Raw genomic sequence first — 17,955 nt, 5'->3', positions numbered from 1 at the left:
ATGAGTTTGTGGTGTTTACCTGGCCTCCAAATTCCCCAGATCGTAATCCAATCCAGCATCCGTGGAATGTGCTGGACAAACAAGTCCAATCCATGGAGACCCTACCTTGCAACTTAAGAGAGGACTTAAAGGATCTGCTGATATAACATCTTGGTGTCAGATACCACAGCACATCTTCAGAGATCTAGTGGAGTCCATACCTTGACTGGTCATAGCTGTGCTTGGCAGCAAAAGGGGGACCAACACAATATTAGGCAGGTGGTCATAATGTTATGGCTGACTGATGTATATACACTGCATATATATTGCAGTGGGTAGTTACTGTGATGAAAGACATCATCATCTTAGCAGATTAGACCAGTTTTGTTTTTATTTTTTAAAAAAGACTATCACTCCTTCACAAACGTTATTAGATAACTAGAAATCAACTTCAAAAAATTACTGGATTTGTCTACTATATGGTTCTCCCAAAGCATCACTGGTCATGAAAAAAAATTGCTCACTGCTCTTTTTTTTAGCTACAAGACAGAGATGCATGTGCTTTTTTTTGTTTTAGCTATAAAACCCTCATATATTTTGCTCCTAGCAGCCAATCCATGGATTCTCTAAAAGGCAGATAAAGCATAAAGAAAAATTTCAATCATTTTCAATCAAAAAATTCAATCATGAGCTACTGGAAGTTGTCTCTGGAGATATGGAGGCACTGGCTTGGAGGGCTGAACAGCTGTTTATCATGTGGGCCATCCACAAAAATCTGGCAAACATCCAGAACATAATGAATAACCTGGCCACTTGTTTTGTTTTTTTATACGTACTGTATGTGTTCTATCCATATCTTGGAAATGCTGAGGCAACACTTGTGACATGACAAATTCGCTACTGCTGCAAGGTAAGAAGAGAGGCACATTCAGCCTGCTCTGCTGACCACAACTGTTGCCTGGCTTGGCGTCACCAGACTTTGTACTTCATTTATATGTATAATACAGTATTATCCTATTATGCATTTGTGTTTTATGTGTGTGATAATCATAGTGATCACTGTGGCAAACAGTCAAATAAAACTGGATTAAAAATGACAAAGTTTAACATTTACATGCCCATTTTTCTCTAATGAGCAAGCCAGAGGCAACAGTGGCAAGGAAAAAAGTGCAGGCAGGGACTCTATGTTGCAAGACTAGCTATGACAGAATACCAGAGTGTATATTCCCCTCAGTGCTAATGCTAAGGAGGCACTCTCTGAAATCTATAGAGCTATTAAAGATCTGCAGAATGCTTACCTCTGACTGTTCATCACTGCCAGAGATTTTATCCATGCAAATCTCAAATCAGTGCTGCCTAAATTCCACCAGCATCTAAACTTTGCAACAAGAGGGGCAAACACACTGGATCATGTTTACACAAACATCCCTGGTGCATACTGCATAGCCCCATCCCCACCTTGGCTACTCAGACCAAATCTCTGTTATGCTAATTTCAGCATACTGGCTGCTCCTCAGACGCTCTAAACTGGTTCTGAAACAGGTGAAAAAACTGTCCCTCTGCTCTTTAGAACCATTTTGAGTGCACTGACTGGCAGATGTATAGGTAGGCTGCAACCAACAGCGATTCCATCAACTTGGAGGAGTAAATGGCTTCAGTGACCAGCTACATTGGCAAGTGCATTGATGACGTTACCAAGACCATCACCGCACGCACCAACCAGAAGCTGTGGATGACTACAAAGGTGTGTGCACTGCTGAAGTCTAGAGACTCCTTTAGAGATGGCAACAAAATGGTCTTATGAAAAGCAACTCCAATCATTGGCCCCCTTACAGTTTGCGTACCGTCCTAACCATTCCACAGATGTTGCCATCACCACAACCCTCCATCTGGCCCTCACCCCCCTGGACAATAAGGACACATACAGTATGTACAAATGCTGTTTAATGACTTCAGTTCAGCATTCAACACAATCATCCCTCAGCACCTGATTGAGAAACTGAGCTTGCGGGGCCTGAAAACCTCACGCTGCAACTGGATATTGTTCTGTACTTCATTCAGTCTGTATTGGGAACAGCATCTCCAGCACCACTACACTGAGCACTGGGGCCCCTAAGGGCTGTGTGCTCAGCCCACTGCTGTTCACGCTGCTGATTCATGACTGTGCAGCAATGCACAGCTCCAACCATATCATCAAGTTCATCAATGACACAGCAAAATGACAAATCAGCATACAGAGACAAGGTGCAACAACTAACAGCCTGGTGTAAAGCCAACAACCTGTCTCTGCATGTCGACAAAATTAAAGAGGTGGTTGTTGACGTCAGGAGAGCACAGAGCAACAATTCTCCACTGAACATTGATGGATCCTCCTTGGAGATTGCAAATACGGAGGCTGAGGAAAGCCCCCATCTCCCTCTCCCCAATCTGGTCTGGTTTGGAAATTGCACCATTTCAGAATGCAAGACTCTGCAGCGGATAGTGAGGACAGCTGAGAAGATCATTGGAGTCTCTCTTCTCTCTATCATGGACAATTACACCACACACTGCATCCGCAAAACCAACAGCATTATGGATGATCCCACACACCCCTCACACACACTCTTCATCCTCCTGCCATCTGGAAAGAGGTCATGTTGAATTTTTTCTGAATAATGTACTCATTTTAATCTAAATCTAATCCTAATCTTCTTTCATCATTAAATCAAAAGTTAATTATAATCCTTAAATTTACTCATTTAAGATAAAACGTATTTAAGACTATTTTTAATCCATAAATCCTGAGTTAATTTTAATCTTTACTTAAAGCAATATAATAACAACTATCAGCTGTGGCAAAGTTACCCATATAACTAGAAGTAGTTTAAAATAGAATAAAAAGCACATATAATCATGCTTGAAGGGTAGAGTAGGTAAACAAGTAGTTATTAGGAACACTTTATGTAAGAAAACCAGTAGGCTTTTTGCAGATAATAGCACTTGCACCTAGGGCCTGAGGGAAGTGCAGGGGAGGTTGGAATGTTTTTTTGTTGTGGAGATTCGGCAGAACAGAACATAGTCAGAAAGGAAGGCAGGTCAGAAAGGCCTATGTGTTCTTCCTTGCGAAACTGCTAGATAGGACAAGAAGCTCTAATCGCAGTAGCCTTGAGTGAAGCACCAGACTAAAAGAACCCTAGCCATAACAGCCTGCAGATATGACAACAATAAGATATGATGACAATATGAGCATTAGGATGTGCAAAGCTAGGGAGTAGTTGAAAAGGCCCCATGTAACTTAAACGTCAGGTATCTCTGTCCATTTGTTTAGAAATAGATCAGATGGAAAAAAAAGTAAATGGCAGTGTTAAAGCCTCATAATAGGGTAAATGATAAATGAAGTACTTGATATGATTAAACTGACAGACAAGGACAGGAGAGAGTGAAAGATGCATGAAACAACAGGTGGGTGGAATGGAAAAGTGGCAATAGGTTTAAACAAGTAAGTAACAAGTTAGTAAGTAAATCAGTATATCGTCCTCCATAAAGGTTTGGGGAAAAAACTAAAAGGTAACCACGATGATCCTCACAATACGATTAATAAATATATGGGTTACAATAATAAATAAATATTACTACACTTGTAATAATAAATCAGAGCCAGATTGAACAAATATAGTAAACAGCACTGTGTCTAACTTAAAAGTCAATGGTTGGAATCTACAGGGTCATCAGTTAAAATAAAAAGATGGACAAACGCTAAAAGAAGGAGGGGTTGTTTTTATAGGGTATATTAATTATCAGAAAAAGTGTGCTAACTAGTCAAAGCAATCTTGAGAAAAATAAGCGATAGGAGGGGTAGGATGTAGGGATAAATAGAAGGGATTTTTAATAGACCGTCGCACTTGACTGCACTGAGCCTGACACTTTGTGTTTGAGTGCCATTTTGGTGTTGTTGTTAAGAATCGTCTTACTACCTTTTTGAAACCGAGTTTGCTCCTTCTTATCCAAGCCTGAAGAACTTTCTTTATTTTATTATGCAGGCTTGAAAAAGCCAACATACTGTTTTCCTATTTAAGCTTCTTAGGATTATTTTTCTTAGACAATTAAATATCAAGAGTAACTCCTCCTAGAGCTTTCGAGCTACACGCACCAAACCCGGCACATTTGTTGGGTCTGGTCTGAAGTTTGCTGCTATTACTTTTCTAAGTGATCGGAATTCCGGTATTCCCAGTATGGAAGCTCAAAGTGGCCTTTTTCCAGATAGAATAACATTCAAAACTTCGGAGGTTTATAACTCAGCGGGCTTTTGAGATATTGACACCAAACTCAGCCAGCTCCTTCAGAATCTTGGGCAGGATGAAGCCATAAATTTTGGATCCGATCGGAATTTCAGAATTCCGGTATAGCCCCGCCCCAAAATTGGCAAAATCACAAAATTACCCCAACATACACGTGACATATCAAAACGTTCAGCACAATGAGTGGAACTTCATGACGTGTGTCGGGTGACGTCACATGACGTCACGCCCGGGCCACGCCCCCAAAATAAGCAAAATTGCAAAAGTACTCAAACATACACATGTGACATATCAAAACGTTCAGCACAATGAGGGAACTGCGTGACATGTGGACATCCGGATGATGTCACGTGACGTCACGTCCGCGCCACACCCCCAAAATAAATAGAATTTCAACATTACCCAATCATACACGTGACATATCAAAACATCTGCTCTCAACCAAATATATTGCCATGCAATCTCTCCACCCATCTCCAAAACGCATCGAACTTTACGACAACTTGCTTCGTCAAGCCAACATCAAAGTTTGTCGTGACGAACTTTACAAATCTATTTTTTATTAATTTGGTTAGTTTTTGCAAGTGTATAGCAAAAATAGGTAATTGGAGAAGACTCTGGACTACCCTGTAGTGTGTCTGCTCACAGAGGATCCGTGAGATGCCAGAGTTCCGACAATACCGAAGCATCCTCAACACCCAGAACTGAACTGTCTCTCTCTCTCTCTCTCTCTCTCTCTCTCTCTCTCACACACACACACACACACACACACACAGACACACACACACATTGAACTGAGCTGTACCGAAATTAAACACACACTCATCCAATATACATCCATGTCTACAGCACCTACCATATTAAAACATGTTTACATGCTGTTTTTGCATATGCTGTCTTGCACATTCATTCAGTTGCAGTTTTTGCACACCACATTTCAATACTTACACCCAGTGGCGTAATTTCCACTGGGGACAGGGGGGACATGCCCCCCTCCACTTTTCAAATTAGTTTGTTGTGATTTTTTAACCGCGTGCCGTCAACACCCCCGGAGGAGCCGGACCGAGCAGGACACAGAGAGTGTGCCTGTGTTGATGCGCGTGTCTGTGTCCAGGAACGTCATGTGCACACTCTAAAACTATCTCACTGAAAGGTATAATGAACAGGTGTAATGAACAGGTGTAATGAACAGGTATAATGAACAGGTATAATGAACAGGTGTAATGAACAGGTGTAATGAACAGGTGTAATGAACAGGTATAATGAACAGGTGTAATGAACAGGTGTAATGAACAGGTGTAATGAACAGGTATAATGAACAGGTGTAATGAACAGGTGTAATGAACAGGTGTAATGAACAGGTATAATGAACAGGTGTAATGAACAGGTATAATGAACAGGTGTAATGAACAGGTGTAATGAACAGGTGTAATGAACAGGTATAATGAACAGGTGTAATGAACAGGTGTAATGAACAGGTATAATGAACAGGTATAATGAACAGGTGTAATGAACAGGTATAATGAACAGGTGTAATGAACAGGTGTAATGAACAGGTATAATGAACAGGTATAATGAACAGGTATAATGAACAGGTGTAATGAACAGGTGTAATGAACAGGTATAATGAACAGGTATAATGAACAGGTGTAATGAACAGGTATAATGAACAGGTGTAATGAACAGGTATAATGAACAGGTATAATGAACAGGTGTAATGAACATGTATAATGAACAGGTGTAATGAACAGGTGTAATGAACAGGTGTAATGAACAGGTATAATGAACAGGTATAATGAACAGGTGTAATGAACAGGTATAATGAACAGGTATAATGAACAGGTGTAATGAACAGGTATAATGAACAGGTATAATGAACAGGTATAATGAACAGGTGTAATGAACAGGTGTAATGAACAGGTGTAATGAACAGGTATAATGAACAGGTGTAATGAACAGGTATAATGAACAGGTATAATGAACAGGTGTAATGAACAGGTATAATGAACAGGTGTAATGAACAGGTATAATGAACAGGTATAATGAACAGGTGTAATGAACATGTATAATGAACAGGTGTAATGAACAGGTGTAATGAACAGGTGTAATGAACAGGTATAATGAACAGGTATAATGAACAGGTGTAATGAACAGGTATAATGAACAGGTATAATGAACAGGTGTAATGAACAGGTATAATGAACAGGTGTAATGAACAGGTATAATGAACAGGTATAATGAACAGGTGTAATGAACAGGTGTAATGAACAGGTGTAATGAACAGGTATAATGAAAAGGTATAATGAACAGGTGTAATGAACAGGTGTAATGAACAGGTATAATGAACAGGTATAATGAACAGGTATAATGAACAGGTGTAATGAACAGGTGTAATGAACAGGTATAATGAACAGGTGTAATGAACAGGTATAATGAACAGGTGTAATGAACAGGTGTAATGAACAGGTATAATGAACAGGTGTAATGAACAGGTGTAATGAACAGGTATAATGAACAGGTGTAATGAACAGGTATAATGAACAGGTATAATGAACAGGTGTAATGAACAGGTGTAATGAACAGGTATAATGAACAGGTATAATGAACAGGTATAATGAACAGGTGTAATGAACAGGTGTAATGAACAGGTATAATGAACAGGTGTAATGAACAGGTATAATGAACAGGTATAATGAACAGGTGTAATGAACAGGTGTAATGAACAGGTATAATGAACAGGTGTAATGAACAGGTGTAATGAACAGGTATAATGAACAGGTATAATGAACAGGTATAATGAACAGGTGTAATGAACAGGTGTAATGAACAGGTATAATGAACAGGTGTAATGAACAGGTGTAATGAACAGGTGTAATGAACAGGTGTGATGAACAGGTATAATGAACAGGTGTAATGAACAGGTATAATGAAAAGGTATAATGAACAGGTGTAATGAACAGGTGTAATGAACAGGTATAATGAACAGGTATAATGAACAGGTGTAATGAACAGGTGTAATGAACAGGTATAATGAACAGGTGTAATGAACAGGTGTAATGAACAGGTGTAATGAACAGGTGTAATGAACAGGTATAATGAACAGGTGTAATGAAAAGGTGTAATGAACAGGTGTAATGAACAGGTGTAATGAACAGGTATAATGAACAGGTGTAATGAACAGGTGTAATGAACAGGTATAATGAACAGGTGTAATGAACAGGTGTAATGAACAGGTATAATGAACAGGTGTAATGAACAGGTGTAATGAACAGGTGTGATGAACAGGTGTAATGAACAGGTGTAATGAACAGGTGTAATGAACAGGTATAATGAACAGGTGTAATGAACAGGTATAATGAACAGGTGTAATGAACAGGTGTAATGAACAGGTATAATGAACAGGTATAATGAACAGGTGTAATGAACAGGTGTAATGAACAGGTGTAATGAACAGGTATAATGAACAGGTGTAATGAACAGGTGTAATGAACAGGTATAATGAACAGGTGTAATGAACAGGTGTAATGAACAGGTGTGATGAACAGGTATAATGAACAGGTGTAATGAACAGGTGTAATGAACAGGTATAATGAACAGGTATAATGAACAGGTGTAATGAACAGGTATAATGAACAGGTGTAATGAACAGGTGTGATGAACAGGTGTGATGAACAGGTATAATGAACAGGTGTAATGAACAGGTGTAATGAACAGGTATAATGAACAGGTGTAATGAACAGGTGTGATGAACAGGTGTGATGAACAGGTATAATGAACAGGTGTAATGAAAAGGTGTAATGAACAGGTGTAATGAACAGGTATAATGAACAGGTGTAATGAACAGGTATAATGAACAGGTGTAATGAACAGGTGTGATGAACAGGTGTGATGAACAGGTATAATGAACAGGTGTAATGAACAGGTATAATGAACAGGTATAATGAACAGGTGTAATGAACAGGTATAATGAACAGGTATAATGAACAGGTATAATGAACAGGTATAATGAACAGGTGTAATGAAAAGGTATAATGAACAGGTATAATGAACAGGTATAATGAACAGGTATAATGAACAGGTGTAATGAACAGGTATAATGAACAGGTGTAATGAAAAGGTATAATGAACAGGTATAATGAACAGGTATAATGAACAGGTGTAATGAAAAGGTATAATGAACAGGTATAATGAACAGGTATAATGAACAGGTATAATGAACAGGTGTAATGAAAAGGTATAATGAACAGGTATAATGAACAGGTATAATGAACAGGTATAATGAACAGGTGTAATGAACAGGTATAATGAACAGGTATAATGAACAGGTATAATGAACAGGTGTAATGAACAGGTGTAATGAAAAGGTATAATGAACAGGTATAATGAACAGGTATAATGAACAGGTATAATGAACAGGTATAATGAACAGGTATAATGAACAGGTGTAATGAAAAGGTATAATGAACATGTAATATGAACAGGTATAATGAACAGGTATAATGAACAGGTGTAATGAACAGGTATAATGAACAGGTATAATGAACAGGTATAATGAACAGGTATAATGAACAGGTGTAATGAAAAGGTGTAATGAACAGGTGTAATGAACAGGTATAATGAACAGGTGTAATGAAAAGTTGAGGCACAGTCAGAGATGAAATGCCAGAAACAGCAACAGATGACTTTAATATCATCATGGATGAAAAGAAAGAATGGAGATGTGAGTTGGTTGATTCAGTAAATTAGCTCAGGTCAGGATAATCATATTTTTATGAACATTCTGTGTACCATGAAAACGAGTTGACTTTAAACCACACATTTTCCCTCAGCTCTGTGGGACCAGCAGACTCTGGATGTTAGTTTAATGTTAGACTCAGTATGATCATAACTCAGTGGCTTTCATATCAGAGGACAGATGAGGTGGAGAGTTAGGACACATGGACAGATGGGATTGAATGGACAGATGGAGGACAATGAAAAATGTTCTTTATATATTTTTATATTTTTTTTGTTATGTTTGTGAGATTGTGTGAGAATCTTGCATCCTGTGTACCAAATATTAGTGTATCTATTGTATTATCAATTTTCCCATCCTTTTTTATTACAGAAGTAACGATTACAGATCATTATTCCTACCCTGCTATAATACAGTGTTGGAGGCATAACATTTTTTTATTTTACACTAATTTAGGTATTTGTGCTGCACAGAAATTTAGCAGCAAGAATATAAATATTTTAATTTGTTCATTAACTGATGGTGGCTGTTTATGCATGAAAGACAATTATTAAAGTAATGATCAACATTCATATAATTCCATATGAATGTTGCTGCTGTCTATCTGCACCTGAAATTACACAATAGTTCTGTAACACACACACACACACACACACACACACACAGTTGATAAAAGCTTTCTGCTGTTTTTATTCTAAACCCCTGTGGTTTGGTGGGTGTGTCTCTGACAGACGTCCTGTACAAGTCATTTATTTTACATTTTCAGGAACAGCGGTCAGTTTAAAATAAAAGTTTGTGTAACAGTGGACATTGTGTCTCACATTATTTAAATTTTATTCACACACAAAACATTAATGGTGAACATTTTGACTTTATAAATGATTCTCTCAGGTCTTGGTGATCGGCCCTATTAAACAATAAAGAAAGTATATTTTTTATATAGACAGTTTAGTAGCCTACTATTCTTTTTGACAGAATTTATCTTTATAATCAACTTCATTATTTTCTGTATTTTGTATCACCATACCCCCTAAATGTATACAAATGCAGGTAATGGGATTAAAATAAAAAAGCCCCCCGCCTACCCACTTCTCAAACCAAAGTTACACCTTAAGTTATGTGTAATAATGTTAATTTCACTGGGAAAAAGTTTTTTTTATCTTAAAATCCTTTAAGGATTTCCTCATTAAAATGAATAGAACAAAGGTACCAATATTTACAAACAACCTGTTTAAACTGAGGAACAGGAATGCAAATCAGAAAATAAAACTGTGATAGGTTCGACATATATAAACTCATCTATAACAATTTTGTCTGACATATTTCCCGTTTCTTACCTGCAAGAACTGAGCTGGGTTTTTAATAATAGCTCCCAAAACATTATGCACAGAGCAAAAATAAGGAGGGGATGTTGTCAAGTACATTTTGATCCACACATTTTGGTCACCAAATTAAAACAGGAAGCAGCCTTGAGAAATTCCAATTCTGAATGGCTTGACTCGAAAACATGCACATGGCTTTGTGAGAGCATCAGTTCCATTGTACTTGAACTGCTCAATGTACCTATTCAAAACTGAATATGTAAGCCATTGCTTTTTTCTTAGTGAAGTACATTGTAACATTATATGCTACAAGACACTCTCAAATATGTCATGGCCTAAACAAGGTGGGAGAGCAGGCTAGCAAACATGAAAACATTGCAGAACATTGAAAACAGTGTTTACATATGTTTTATGTGTTTGTTTTCTTGACAATCTTCAGCTTCTCTTTCAAATCTTTTAAATCCACTAATGACCTCTGAGAAAACCTAGGCACTTCCAAATTGTTTAGGTAAATCTTTCCACACAATAAGACAAAGAACATGTACTCGGTATTGGAACACTCATAAGCAGGTAAATTAGCCACAGAAAGATAGACTTTGCAAAGCTGAGAGGAGTATCAAAAGAATCCTGGCAAAGACATAATTTCAGACAGTAATCAGTAATTAACTGGTTGAAGGTTTTTTTCCCATCATTTATGTCTCCAACCTCATCACAGACTGTTTCACATGACTTTTGTAACACTGAATTCTTCAATAATTCTGATTCTAATAAGCTCCTTACTGTTTGTATCACAGGTGTGTAGTATGTAGTATATTTGAATTAATTCCTGATGTTCCTTTCTTAGGCTCTATGAATTTAGATACAATAAACAAACATATCCTCAGAAAGGACTCACTGTAGCAAATCAATGCTTTCATTTGTTGCTGCATCTTTTGAGCTCCAGGAAGCATCTTCACATGAAAGGAAAACAGAAGAGTAAGAAGTGGTTTCCCTGTAAATGTTTCTTAGACATATGAGCAGTAAATGAAAATTTAACAGAAAACGTATTTTTACAACCAGTTACTGGACATGCCACAGGTTGCCCCTCAAGTATATGCTCTTTTAAGTGGGATATAAGTTCTTTAACTGTGTAAAACTGGTGCTCAGCGAAATGGCACATTTAAACCCTGCTGCAAAGGCTCTGTACAGATACACCGTGAGAAATGATCTTTAAAAGCTCTTAAGTACAAAATGTCCGCTTGCAGTCAGCCCCAACCAATGGGATTCATTGCTATGAACTTTACAATGCATATAACCCATCAGAGTCTAGTGTTTTTCTGCACAAACGACAGTTAATGTTTTTAAGCAAACATTAACCGCGATATAGCGGGGGATTACTTTATATACAACCTATATTGAATGTGGCAACGTAAATTGTTTAACATTTAATTGCTGGCTTAGTTCATTAGTATGTAATTACAATGAAGCATGACAGCCATTTCTACTTGCACAGCAGCCGGCTATGGAAATGGTATCTCAGTGGGTAAGGCATTAGACTACTGATTAGAAGGTTGTGAGTTTGAATCCCAGGACCAGCAAGCTGCCCTAATGATGTAAATGTAGAAGACCCTAGTTAAGAATAAGTAATTGGCATGAAAAATAAAATATGATGTTTCTGATTTTGTGCATATGAGTATTATTATATACTTTTAAATGTGCACATGAAGAGCTTTCTCAGTGATCTCACATAAATGAGCATATTATGGAATAGACGTTGAGATTGTTTCCCTAATAAAAAAGCCACAAGAACTATTTAGTTCCACCCACTTTTTGCTAATTTGCATAATGTGCAAGTTCCACTTTTAACTTAAAATTGTATATTTGTGCTCTATCCTTGACAATTGATTGGGGAATTGTTTATGCAAAGTGTATTACTAAGTTGATGTAAGCCCACATTCTGTTGTGTCACCCACCTATATTTTAAGCTAGACAGTTCAATTCTTTCAGTATTATAGAATATTATAATTTTATTTATTATATTATTATACTCAAGCACACATTTAAATATTCATAATAGGCTCTGTTGTTTCCAAATGTATTAAAGTATAGAATCCATCATGGATCCATGTTGTGGGTGCCAATTTCTGACCCCACCATCTATGTGCCTCAGCAGAAATGGAGATTCATCAGACCAGACTTTGTGTTCCAGTCTTCAGTTGTTCAGTTTGCAACCATTGCCTCAGCTTTCTGTTCTTGGCTGAAAGAAGTTGAACCTAATGTAGTCTATTAGCAATAATCTAATCAGACATTTGTATGGCAGCATCACAGTGCATAAAATCATGCAGATGTGGATCAGGAGCTTCAGGTTATGTTTACATGAATCACAAGAAAGTGGGAAAGTGTGCTTTTGACAGTGGTGACAGTTTGTTGAAAATCATAACATAAAAATAATATTGCAAATCCATGAAATAGGAATGTCTGAAATAGAAATAATCTTTCAAAAAGATTATTTCTGATTCACACTCTTATTTTTGTTATTTTTTTTATATGCATATTTTTCTAATGCAGATTTCTGCCACTGGGAGAGGTGTCTGGGGAGGGGTGTCTTAGAAAATGTTAAATGGTCAAAGGTTTCTTTACTTTTATCATTGTATTTCTGACCAGTGAATGCAAGAGTTTTCTTGCATTTTCAGCCATACACTACTAAGCTAACATTTAATAGATGTTTAGCTGATTTAAGTAAGAAAAAAATGAAATAGAGAACTTTAAGTACCACATTATGCTTGATTCAGACTCCAGCTAGAATAATAGTTGACAGCACCTTAAATGTGAGTTGGGATGGGCTTTTTGACCTATTTGGACACTACATTGTTAACTCATCACAAACTGTCCTTGTTGTCATAAGATGTCATAAGATTGTCATAATGTGTACATGTTGCTATCCTGCATTTTTTTTTTTTTTTAAATTTTTATTGACTTTTAATATGACATTTATTTTCCAGAACAGAGGTCCAAAGGAAAACAATAGTATGGTATACTAATTACAAACAAATATCTCTGATGTGCAAAATAAAGGAATTCCAAACAGATCACAGTGATAAAGTAAATACAAAAATACTACAATTACAAGATAATACTTAGGTAAATAAATTACAAGGTATAATGAGTTACAAATGTATAATGTAGTATAAAATCCAGCATAAATAAATTTTCACATTGCTAGGTGGTCTAATACAGGCTTCCATATTTTCCAAAATATATCTAGCTTATCATTGTCAATAAATTGTAACATCTCAATATGAATAATGCCCGCTAACTCACTCACCAACACATCGAATGTTGGAACAGTGTGGAGTTTCCACCTCTGAAGAATCAATCTCTTTGCAAGAACCATAAATAAAGACATACCCTGTGATATGTACTAGATATGTACTAAAAGAAGGTACAGAAATCACCCCGAAAATGGCAATCACTGGATCTGGAACAATATCTTTTTTATACACTTTTGAAAGTAGATCAAACACATCAGTCCAGTACTTGTGAAGGTTACAACATGTCCAAATGATTGTAGAAGTGTACCCTCCACAACCTCACATTTATTGCATATTGGTGACAGTTAATCTTGTGAAGTTTAGTTTTCCACATGTATACTCTATGTAGAGATTTGAATTGGATTAAGTTGTGTCTAGTATTCACTGAACAATCATGTATATTCTATAGGCTTTGCTCCCACTGCGCATCCTCAATAGTGAAACCTAAATCCTCCTCCCATGATATCCTAATTGTAGTTGTGTCACTATCTACTAAATCAGTTAATACATTACAGAAATATGACACTGCTTTTGAGTTTCCAGCTTTAAATCGGTTTATTCCTCTAATTTTTCATGCTTTTTTAATTATTCAAAATCAGGAAAATATTTTCTGACATAGTCTCTGATTTGTAGATATCTGAAAAAATGAGAATTTGGTAATTCGAACTTTGATTGCAGCTCTTTAAAAGACAAGAAATGCCCATTCAAATAAAGTGAGCTGACAGCGTTTCCAAAGCAAAAAAAACCTTCTCATTAAGAGCAGGAATGAAGGAATGATTAATACATATTTGTGCTGCCCAATAATATGCTTTAAAGAAAGTTAACCTAAATTCAATTCAATTCAATTCAATTTTATTTGTATAGCGCTTTTAACAAAGAGCATTGTCTCGAAGCAGCTTTACATAAGAAACAACATAAGAAAACAACAAACATATAAACAGACAAACAGACAGACAGTCCTAGATGTTATCCCAAGTGAGCAAGCCTGAGGTGACTGAGGCGACTGTGGCAAGGAAAAACTCCCTTAGATGGTATGAGGAAGAAACCTTGAGAGGAACCAGACTCAAAAGGGAATCCATCCTCATTTGGGTGACAATTGTGTGATGTTGATACAGCATGTGTATAGTGTTATGTAAATCAATAAAGATGTTGTTGTCCATGGCGCTGCTTTGAATATCCCAATCCTCACAAAGCAGAACCCGGCTGGAGCTGGTCCATCTCCGGATGCCACTGGAGCCGGCACAGTCTCTGTATGCCTCGGGATGGGTAGAAGAAGGGAAACAATGGAACAGCATTAGTGTAGTTGCTGTTCATAATATTAGCAGCACTAGATGATAATGTGTATTTAATCAGATGTACTGGAGCACAAGGTTATGGGAAGTGTCAATGTATGCCAGGCTGAAGAGATAAGTCTTTAGTCTACATTTAAACTGGGAGACTGTGTCTGAGCCCTGAACAATGTCAGGAAGACTATTCCAAAGTTTTGGAGCTAAATACGAAAACGCTCTACCCCCTTTTGTGGACTTTAATATTCTGGGAACTACTAGAAGTCCAGAATTTTGCAATCTTAAAGAGCGTGGTGGATTGTAACGTGTTAGAAGACTGGAGAGATAGGTGGGAGCTAAACCTTTTAGAGCCTTGTATGTGAGTAGAGCTAATTTATAGTCAATTCTAAACTTAACAGGTAGCCAGTGCAGGGATGATAATATTGGGGTTATATGATCAAATTTTCTTGATCTGGTAAGAACTCTGGCGGCTGCATTCTGGACTAACTGTAGCTTGTTTATTGAAGATGCAGGACAAACACCTAGTAATGCATTACAGTAGTCCAGTCTGGAGGTCAGGAATGCATGAACTAGTTTTTCTGCATCAGATACAGATAAAATTTTCCTAAGCGTGGCAATATGTCTAAGATGGAAGAAGGCTGTTTTTGTGATATTGGAAATATGATTTTCAAAGGATAAGTTGCTGTCTAATATTACGCCCAGGTCTTTCACTGTTGAGCTAGTAGTAATAGTACATCCTTCTAAATGCAAGCTGAATTGCGAGAGCTTCTGTGTACTGGTTTTTGGGCCAATAAGTAATATCTCTGTCTTATCAGAATTTAGTAATAGAAAATTATCAGTCATCCAATCTCTAATATCTTTAACACACTCAGTTAGTCTAGACAAATTAGATATTTCATCTGGTTTTGATGAGATATATAACTGGGTGTCATCAGCATAACAATGGAAACTAATCTCATACCTTCTAATGATGTTACCCAATAGAAGCATGTATACTGAGAAAAGCAGAGGTCCTAAAACTGACCCTTGTGGGACCCCGTATTTCACTCGCACTACACTGGACAATTCTCCATTTAAATCTACAAAGTGGTATCGATCAGACAGGTAGGATCTAAACCATTTTAATGCCTGTCCTTGCATACCTGTGATTTTGTAAGCGATCTATGAGGATATTATGATCTGTAGTGTCGAATGCAGCACTAAGATCAAGCAGGACTAAAATCAAGATGCAGTCTTGGTCCGAAGCTAAAAGCAAGTCATTTGTGATTTTAACTAGTGCAGTTTCTGTACTATGATGGGACCTAAAACGTGACTGAAATTCTTCAAGGATATTGTTTTCCTGTAGGAAGGAGCATAATTGAGCTGACACCACCTTTTCTAATATTTTAGATATAAACAGAAGGTTTGAAATCGGTCTGTAATTTGATATTACATCAGGGTCTAGTTTCGGTTTCTTAAGAGTTTCTAGTTTCTAGTTTCGGTTTCTTCAAATCCCCCCCCATCCTTAGGTTTAAAGAAGTGTTGTTTTTTAATTCTTGCTGTTTTATAATTCCATAAAAACTGAAAAATTATCTTGTCTAATTGCTTAAAATAGGATTGTGGTATACATGAAGTGATACTGAAATAAGTGGAGGAATCTTGGTAAGCTGACCATCTTTACTACATTAATTTTACCATTCAAATTGGCAATGTTCTCCAATAGTCTATATTGTTTTTTAATTAATCAATCCTCTTTTGCCAATTGACTCTTAACAGGTCTTTTGGTTTTTTAGTTATTATGACGCCAAGATAGGTAAAAGAGTATTCTGCTATTTTGAACAGGGTGGGTTTTATATATTGCTTACAAGTGTTGGGCCTGCTATACTGCATTTTGATTCCCTACAACAATATCCATGCCCCTGACATGAGATGATCATTGAAACATTGCAAAGTATGCAAAGGCATTGTACAGTGCAAAAAACAGCCTTTTTTCTTTTAGAAGTATCAGTAAATTGCTGTATATACATGCACTCCAGTTTTTACTGTGGCTGGCTTGATTGTGGGTTGAAATTGTGTTCTTGCTTGATGTAAGTCACACTTGCATCAAAGAACAATACAGAAGCATGTGTGTTGTACTGGTTGTGGTGTAACCAGAAATTAATTTCAGGATGAAGAAAAATATATAATACAGTGGTACTAGGATCAGGAATCAGGATTGATTTCTTAATATGTCAATTAAATGAACTATGACAATTAAGGTCAGTGTGATGCACATGTGCATTTCATGTGGATGTCAGACAGCAGAAGAGCGGTGATGACATGAATTTATTATTTAATCATTTAAATCACAAAACATGTGAAATCACATAATATTATTTATAATACATAACATCATTTATTTCTTATTCTAACACAATATTATTTATAATACATAAATCTTAATCACTTTGATTAATCTTTCCTTATTAATAACATTGCCATTAAATATGTTTATGACAGTTCACCAAAAAAGATAATAATAGTAGAAAATTACAGATATTATAAATGCTGACCTACTTTACATTTGCAGTACAGACCATCAGGCTATTTCACTCGCTCTTATCGCCAATATTGTCTTGATTTAATTGCAGCTTCCTGGGTTTTTTTTATTTATTTTATTTTCAGGATTTTTCAGAATAAACACAGAACAAACAGCATTGTGTCAGACTTCACACGCACTCACGAGAAAAAAGAAATATAATACCTTAGACTAAAGGTACCATAGTAAAGAGCTGCAAATCAGTCAACCATCAGAAATGCCCGAAGGTAATGTACAACTCAACTCACATAGGAAACATTAGACATTGGTTTGGCTGCTAGTTTTTCTACATATCCATTAAATGATCTCTAGACAGCAGAAAACCTTTCAATGGAGTTGGACCTCAGAAATTGGAGTCTTTCTATTTGTATGACAGAAATCATGTCCATAATCCAGACTCGAAAAGAGGGAGATGAAGGTGACTTCCACTTCTTTAATATAAGTCTCTTGGCCACGATCACACCCAAGGTGAGGGCCTTTTGTAAAGTTTTTGGAAGGCTAGAGGCGTG

The sequence above is a fragment of the Hemibagrus wyckioides genome, linkage group LG25, assembly GCF_019097595.1.
Source record: "Hemibagrus wyckioides isolate EC202008001 linkage group LG25, SWU_Hwy_1.0, whole genome shotgun sequence".
Classification (NCBI taxonomy): domain Eukaryota; kingdom Metazoa; phylum Chordata; class Actinopteri; order Siluriformes; family Bagridae; genus Hemibagrus; species Hemibagrus wyckioides.
This window is presented reverse-complemented; position numbering follows the sequence as displayed.